Source organism: Triticum urartu, chromosome 6A (assembly GCF_056163025.1).
Source record: "Triticum urartu cultivar PI428250 chromosome 6A, HENAU_Tu73, whole genome shotgun sequence".
NCBI lineage: Eukaryota > Viridiplantae > Streptophyta > Magnoliopsida > Poales > Poaceae > Triticum > Triticum urartu.
Window position 1 is genome coordinate 256,304,467 of NC_141878.1, and position 8,876 is coordinate 256,313,342.

The following is an 8,876-nucleotide window of genomic DNA, read 5'->3' on the forward strand; positions in this document are numbered from 1 at the left end:
AGCCTTGGATGGAAAATATGATACTGTGTGCACATTGATCCAAATGATGCCCAATTACAAAGATCTCAAGCCAACAGAAGTCATTGGAAGGATTGTTGCTCATGAGATGTCACTCAAGGATAAGGAAGAGCTTCACAACAAGTCAAGTGGTGCTTACAAAGCCTCATGTGATGCTCCCACATCATCAAGTGAGAAACAAAACTTCAATGAAGAATCGAGCCTAATGGTGAAGAACTTCAACAAGTTCTACAAGAGCAGAAGTAAGGAAAGAAGTTCCAAGTCAAGGTCCTACAATGACAAAAGATCTTCAAGTCGTGAACGTAATTGCTACAATTGTGGAAGACCCGGACACTACTCCAATGAGTGTACGGCTACCTACAAAAGAAGAGAATGTTCTCCCAAAAGAAGGTGTAGGAGAGAAGAATCACCACTAAGAGAGAGCAGGAGTAGAGATAACCGTTATGAACGAAGAACATCACGGAGAAGCAAGGATTCAGAAAGGAAGGACAAATCATCAAGGGGCTACACAAAACGAAGACATCAAGCTCACGTTGGTGAATGGGTATCCTGCTCTGACTCCGAGGATCACTCCGAGAGAAGTTATCACTCCGACTCCGAATATACTCAAGATGAAGGTGTTGCCGGTCTAGCACTTGTGTCAACCAACTTGTTGACACCATATTTTGACACGTCCAAGAACTTAATTAAGATGGCCTCAAATGGAGAAGTGCTCAAAGTGAGAAAGTTCCATATCATTAAAAGGAGAAACTTTCATATTTGGGCCATAGCCATCCGGTTTCATCTCTAAGGCCAAAGTTGTGTTTGAAGTACTCAGATTTTATATTCAGAACACTATTCAGCTAATTATGCCCCCAAGATGGCATCATATGAGAAATGTTTCTACACGGATTGTCTTTGTCTCGTCGAGACGATCGATTTCGATATAAAAATGTCTAAATCGGAGTTCGTATGCAAAGTTAGAGCCAAAACAGTGTGCTGCATAAGTTTGCCCCGGAAGTTCCGGGCAAAACTTCCGGGGAGATTCCAGGCTAAACCGAAAGTTTGCACGCGGTGCGCCCCGAAAACTGGAATTTTAACATTGTTTGCAGATTTGCGGGGCCGATTTCGACATCAAGATGACCTCGGATGAAACATTGATCAACTGAAGAGTTTTTCTCCATTGCAAGATCTACAACTTTGCTTTTGGGACCATCGTCATCCGAAGTAGTATGCGCCCTGCAGATTCAGTGCAAGAGGGCTACTTGATATAATTTCAGCCCGGAAGTTCCGGGCCAGACCGGAAATTCCGGCCCTCGTAGTCCGATTTAGGGTAACTTTTGATGATTTGGACGTGATTTGAGTCCTTTTCTTGTACGGGAAGTCCAGCCGCCTCACATATATGTAAGGGGTGACGGCCGATTGAACAACACACAATCGATCAAATCATATACCACTTTTTACCTTTACCTTTATCTCTCTCCTTTTTCTTCTTCTTCCTCGTTCTTCTTTTGTTCTTCGTTTGCAGGGCGGCGAACCTCGAGGCCCTAGGGGCGATCAGGTCGTCCTAGGGCAGCCCATAGCCGCCGCACACCCAGACGGGGTCCCTCCCGGGCGTGTGGGGTTTTGGGTATACAAAAGTGCCTGCCGGATTGTCTTGGGTACCGCGCTTTCGGGCGGGTCTCCTTCGACGTGAGCTGTGGTGCATCACCCCCGGAGTCGAGGGTACACGGTGACGTGTTCGTGTGCGAACACACTTTTTGGCGACTCCACTGGGGACGAAGTTTTGAACGGTGTCCAGCCCGTTCTTGCTACGAAGAGATCGTCATCAAGTTGCTGCAATCTACAAAGGTAATATGAATACCCAATTCCCCTTTGTAGATGAAAATAATCCATATGTTGTTACTGGATCACCTAATGAGCATAATGTATTGGCTAGCCCTAATTTTATCAATCATGCATCTAATTATGCGCAAGGGTCGATGCAAAATAATCTTTGGGTTTCAAATTCTTATGATTTTAGCAACATGCAACATATGTATCCCAACCCTCATGCATCGGCAAACCCACAAATCCATATGCCGATGAACAACATGATGGGTTTGGTTAATCGATTTGAAAAGCCCGATGTTAAAATTTCCAATAGCATAGAAGAAAGTGTTTCACCTTTTTATTCATCGGCAACTAATTTGCAGTATGTGAATCCAAACGTGCCGGTGGACAGGGGAATTGGCCATGTTACTACTAGTTATTTGGCCAATTACCCTCAAACATCATATGCTACACCTAATGCTACTAATTTTTTGGCACCATCCGCAACTGTTGATGTCCATAATTCGCTCCGCACCTTCATGGTCATGGCCGAATAAGTGAAACTTCTGCGGGAGCACAAATGCCTTCACCTACTACCGTGGCATATCATGTACCCCCTACACAATTACAGAATTTCGGCAACATCTCATTGCCGAAAGAGTCTAAAAGCATCGGGGGGTAACCATATCCAGACTGGGTGGTTGAGAACAAGCTTACATTCTCTTGGGATTTGTGCAACTCCATTCGACATGAACTAATAGAAGGCGAGAAGCCTCATGATTTTGCTGCAGTAAAAGCTAGAGTTGTGCAAATAATGCGGTCGCCCAGTGCTGTACCATCTAGTGTACCCCCTAAACAATTGCAAAGTTTCGGCACCTCATTGCCGGAAAAGTCTGAAAGTATTGGGGGGCAATCTCATGAGGAGTGGATGGAAATTGAGATGAAAAAGTTTAAAGCTCGCCAAGCTGAGATGTGGGCTAAAATTAGACAAGAGCGAGAAGCCTTGCAAATTAAAAAAATATAGTCATTGATTCAGGTAACAAAGAAAATTCGGTTATTGGAAAAGCCGAATCAAGTAGTATATATTATGAGTCCATCAAATCCAAAGAGGCAAGAATTATTGAGAAAGATCATGGAAAGCATAGCAAAACAACCATGCTTGATTTTTTTGAAATTAATGGAACCTACTTCCTGCCCTATGAGTTTCGTGCCATAGAAATTGACGAGCTTCAAGGACAAGAACAAGTAGCCGAACAAAGTTTGGTTGAAAAAGATCTTCAAATTTATGATGGATGGAATCAAGAAGAAAACTGTGACGCGGTGTTGGGAAGCCATCCAAAAGCAAAGCACGATATTATTCCTGACATGCAATCATCATGCTCTCCCAACATATTTGAAGAGGTATGTCTAGCAAGTAATTTACCTATTTTCAGATTTGGTCACAACTTTATTGTTGATGCATCTATAAGAAATATTCTCATAAGTAATTTTCAAAGACCAATGAAGAAGGGCAATTTCCTTGTTAGCAATAAAATTGTTACTAAGCATATCGGTCAATATATTGTACCATTCAAAGAGACCGATAGTGACTTATTGCTGTAGCCAAAGCTTTTCCCATTGCTTTATTTAAAGTTCATATCTAATTGGGTAGCTTTGCTTGCTTCATACTTGGCTTACGCATGGTCTCAATTGAGACGTGTATGTTCTAACTACTTTGATTTCAGAAATTTAAAGCCAAGGTTAAAATCTTTTGGGAAAACCGATGCTAGTATAGTTTCTTATTTAAGGACATCAGAAAAAGTATGCGAAAGAGAATTCATAGCCGAATGGGAAGATGCCAAATCTGAACCATTCGTTTGCTTAACTCCAAAGCTGTTCTCACAACAAGATCGGCTAGAAAACCAAAGGTATACCTTCAATTCAAACATGTGTGATCAAATCTTTGCTTTGTTGTTGAAAAATAATTACATTAGAATTCTTGATCACCATGTCAAGCCATCTATCCAAGGACGAATGCATTGTAAGTTGCATGATTCGTCCAAGCATAATTTTGAGGACTACCACATGTTTCATCAAATAGTTAAATCGGCCATTGAAAAAGGACGATTGAAATTTGTTGAAACACCAAAGGATGACCAGTCTATTCTGATTGGTCTTGATGGCAATTTTTTTTGCATCGGCTACTTCAAGCCGATCCATCTAAAGAGAAGGTAAAAACTGCAGGTGATGGGATCAAGCTTTCAAGTAAAGAAGTAGTTGAAGATCACAATGAACATGAACTTGAGGGTGAGAATTCCATCGAAGCTACAATGAAGACGCTAAGGACTGGGGGGCAACAAGGAAATCCAATGATCAATGAAAGCAAACCAAAAGAAAACAAAGGCCGAAATAAGCGCAAGTGTAAGAGATCGAAAATCACCTTCGCTGAACTATTGGATAAATATCAAAAGAAGAGTGAAGAGAAGAATGCTTATCGGCCAAATCATGCAAAGAAACCAAGATCACCCCCAAGGCGCAAATATGAGGATCGGTATTGGCAAAGTGAGCATTTTAATGCAACATATTCATATCCTTATTTTGGGCCGCCAGTGCCAATGCCGTGGATGCATCCCTATGCTCATGTAGATCCATATCCATCATGGGACAGGTATGATACAAGGGCACACTCTCCATCTTATTTTAGACCATCTAACCAATATTATGCATCTCCGAGAAGATCAACATTTGAACAATCATATGTTAAAGACCGTTTCAATCATAAGGAATCGGTCCGAAGCTCAAAGAAGAAGAAAGAGGTGGTCAAACCAGTGTACCGTGTTAAAAGAGATGGTCATAAGAGTGCAACTTCAGATTTGATATCAAATGAAAAAGAGCCAATTAACGTGTTGACATATCTAATTTGGTGGGTGAATTCTACATGGACCTTGTGGTAATGGCCGATATTTATCTATCGTCCTAAGAGTTTGTCAATGCATGGCCGATGTGCTATTCTAACATCGTCCTTAGTTCAATTAGAGAGCAAGACAAGGTATGTGCTCATGGAAATTTATATGTATGCCTATATTATGATTGAATGGAGTTGAGACATTATGACCGATGTCATTGAATATATGTTGCCTAGACCAATTCATAGTTACAGAATTGGTGAGTGGGTTTATGCTTTGATTTAATATATATGATTTGGCCTACAAGTATTTCAAGTTTATGAGAGACCAAATCATTGTTGGTTTCATTATTGAGCATCAGATTTATGACATGCATAATATTGATATTAGCCTTGTCTCTCTAGTACTGTGGAGACTATGTTTTGATGGTTGAATTCACAATGGCCAAGGTGTTGGTGTTGTTTATATATCTCCTTATGGTGCAATTTTGTGAAGTCTCATGCCACTTAGAATATTTTTTGCACAAATGATCAAAATCGAATATGCATCGTTATTCGGATTGGAGCATTTCCTTGCTATAGGTGCTATACATATTGAGGCTTTCGGTGATTCATTATTAGTAGTGCAACAACTATCCAATGGTTATCAATGTTTTAACGAATCACTTTTAGTTTATCTTGAGGTATGTCTAGATGTAAAATTTACCATGAGTTGTTTTAAGATTCTTCATATATCTAGACATGACAATTGGAGAGAGTTGGCATCGCAAGCATTCGGCTACCATGTTGGTCATGGTGTATTGCACATCTATCAATAGCCGATGCTTATTCTTGCCAACATAGGTAAGGCCGCATTGGAGCTCACCATCTCGGTCACTAATGAAACTTTTATGCAGACGAAGTAAGGATTGAAGGAAGTTCATTCTTGATTATCTGCAAAATCCTAGTGAAAGGGAGAATAATATGGTTCGGAGGATGGTTTTGGTCTATGGAACCTTATCACCGGATTATTATAGAAGCTGAGAAGTTTTCACCCAAGTTTGCCTCAAGAGGTTCAAACAAGCAATGGCCGATATATACTTATCATTCTAAGAACATGCAAAATGGCCGATGGAGTGTTGACATCGTCCTTAGAAAAACCATCGTGCAAGTTATTTTTCGGCACACAAGTTTGCCGAAAAACAGGGGGGCATGTGTTGACACCATATTTTGACACGGCCAGGAACTTAATTAAGATGGCCTCAAATGGAGAAGTGCTCAAAGTGAGAAAGTTCCGCATCGTCAAAAGGAGAAACTTTCATATTTGGGCCATAGCCATCCGGTCTCATCTCTAAGGCCGAAGTTGTGTTTGAAGTACTCAGATTTTATATTCAGAACACTATTCATCTGATTATGCCCCCAAGATGGCCTCATATGAGAAATGTTTCTACATGGATTGTCTTCGTCTCGTCGAGGCGATTGATTTCGATATAAAAAACGTCTAAATCGGAGTTCGTATGAAAAAGTTAGAGCCAAAACAGTGTGCTGCATAAGTTTGCCCCGGAAGTTCTGGACAAAACTTCCGGGGAGGTTCCGGGCTAAACCGAAAGTTTGCACGCGGTGCGTCCCGAAAACTGGAATTTTATCATTGTTTGCAGATTTGCGGGGACGATTTCGACATCAAGATGACCTCGGATGAAACAGTGATCAACTGAAGAGTTTTTCTCCATTGCAAGATCTACAACTTTGCTTTTGGAACCATCATCACCCGAAGTAGTATGCGGCCTGCAGATTCAGTGCAAGAGGGCTACTTGATATAATTTCAGCCCGGAAGTTTCGGGCCAGACCGGAAGTTCCGGCCCTCGTAGTCCGAGTTAGGATAACTTTTGATGATTTGGACGTGATTTGAGTTCTTTTCTTGTACGGGAAGTCCAACCGCCTCATATATATGTCAGGGGTGACGGCCGATTGAACAACACACAATCGATCAAATCATATACCACTTTTACCTTTACCTTTATCTCTCTCCTTTGTTCTTCTTCTTCCTCGTTCTTCGTTTGTAGGGCGGCGAACCTCGAGGCCCTAGGGGCGATCAGGTCGACCTAGGGCAGCCCATAGCCGCCGCGCGCCCAGACGGGGTCCCTCCCGGGCGTGTGGGGTTTCGGGTATACAAAAGCGCCCGCCGGATTGTCTTGCGTGCCACGCTTCCGGGCGGGTCTCCTTCGACGTGAGCTGCGGTGCATCACCCCCGGCGTCGAGGGTACACAGTGACGTGTTCGTGTGCGAAGACAACTCCTACGACATATTTGAGTCACCAAATGAAGGAATTGGAAGATGCTTCATGGCTAAAGGCCCAAAGGTATCACACCCCGAGTATGTTGATTTCAATAGTGATGAACATGACTTGCTAGGTGATGATGATTTACTTGTTGACAATTCTAGTTATGAAAACTATGATGAACTTGCTATTAATCATGCTAATCAAGACAAAACGAATGACGATGATGAGAAGGAGATTGAGCGTCTAACTAAAGAGATAAACACTCTTAAGTTAGCTCATGAAACTACCTTAGAAAATCATCGAGAGCTTTTAAAGACTCATGAGAAGTTACGCTTCGAAAAGCTCAACCTTGAGCAAGAGCATGGGTTCTTAAAAGCGATCAATGATGATCTTCACAAGAAAAGTTCTTCTTACTTTGCCAAGCATTTACTTTTGTCTACTTACATGCCACAAGTTAAATCTAGCAACAAGAGTAAGAAAGATTCTTCTTCTAGTAGTAACAATAATCATGCTAAACCCAATGATGTTGCTTCTAGTAGTTCTCTTGATTCCACTAATGATTCTGTTAGCCAAGTTACACTTGAGCAAGAAAATAGCTTATTGAAGGGAATTATAGAGAAAGGTGTTTACAAGAGCCTTGTCGGAAGTAAGCAATTTGAGGAAATTGTACGCAAGCAAGGAAGACACCGGAAGAATCAAGGTGTTGGTTTTGAACGAAAGTTCAATGCCAATGAAGTTGAGTGGGAAGAAGATCAATACCCCAAGACGAAATTTGTTCCTCAACAAGAGAAGTATGATCCTACTTCTTTCCAAGGAACACAAGCTCAAGATAATCTTCCACCACAAGACCACAAGCAAAAAGGCAAGGACAAGCTTCAAGAGGAGATTGATGAATTTGAAGAAGCTCCCAAAGCCTTGGTCAAGGGGGTTCCCAAGACTACATCAAGTTCTACTTCATCAAGTACGACTACAACTCCAAGGATTCCCATCAAGATGGTGTGGATCCTGAAGAAGAAGAACTAGAGAGTTCTTGAGGGTGACTCCGCCAACACACTTCACTCATATCATTTTGCTGAGGACAAGTGAAAACAACTTTCATATCTTGCACTAGTTCAAGGAGTCACAAAACCTCTTGTTGGTAAGACAAGGGACAAGGTAACCTAATGCATTCATGGACATCATCTCATGTGAATATCACTCTATGTCTACGGATATCCTTATTTGTTCCTTGTGGGACTAACCCATGTAGGTATTGAAATTGCAACTCACTCCAAAGGATTTCTCCAAAGGATCTACATCAACATTGAGCATCTACATCTTCAACACCTACATGAAGTCATCATCGACAAGACCCAATGTTAGTTCATCCCTCTTAGGGGAGATATCACATCTAGGGGGAGCTTTACTCTAATCAATTGAGCTAAAGCAACTCTAATGGTGTGAACACAACAATGCTTTATGTAAAAGTGGCAACCCCACTTGTGCTTAAACGATGAGTACGACCTACGATCAAATGTTCTCATTTGACTCCTAAGTCAATATACTCATATATAGATGACCTAGTCATCGCCAAATTGCTTGATAGATGCTAGAGTGTTTGTGCATGCTTTGTCACATATTTCTTTTGCCATATTATTGTGTGAGCATGTTGGTTGCATATTTTACTCATTCAAGGACATCCATTTGTTACTTTGATTGTTTGGCTTTTTCTCTTTTGCCAAATGGATGGACAAGAATGCCTAAGAACTCCCTCTAGCTATCTATGCTTTCCTCGTCTCAAACTCTATTCATGCTACATCACAAAGTTTGATCAAGTCAGATTCGAACCACTCTGTGTGAGGAGCACTCGGAGTTCCCGATTCATCATAGACTTAAACTTCCAAAACCTCTTTGTGCATTTCGGTATGACCGAGTCATCCATCT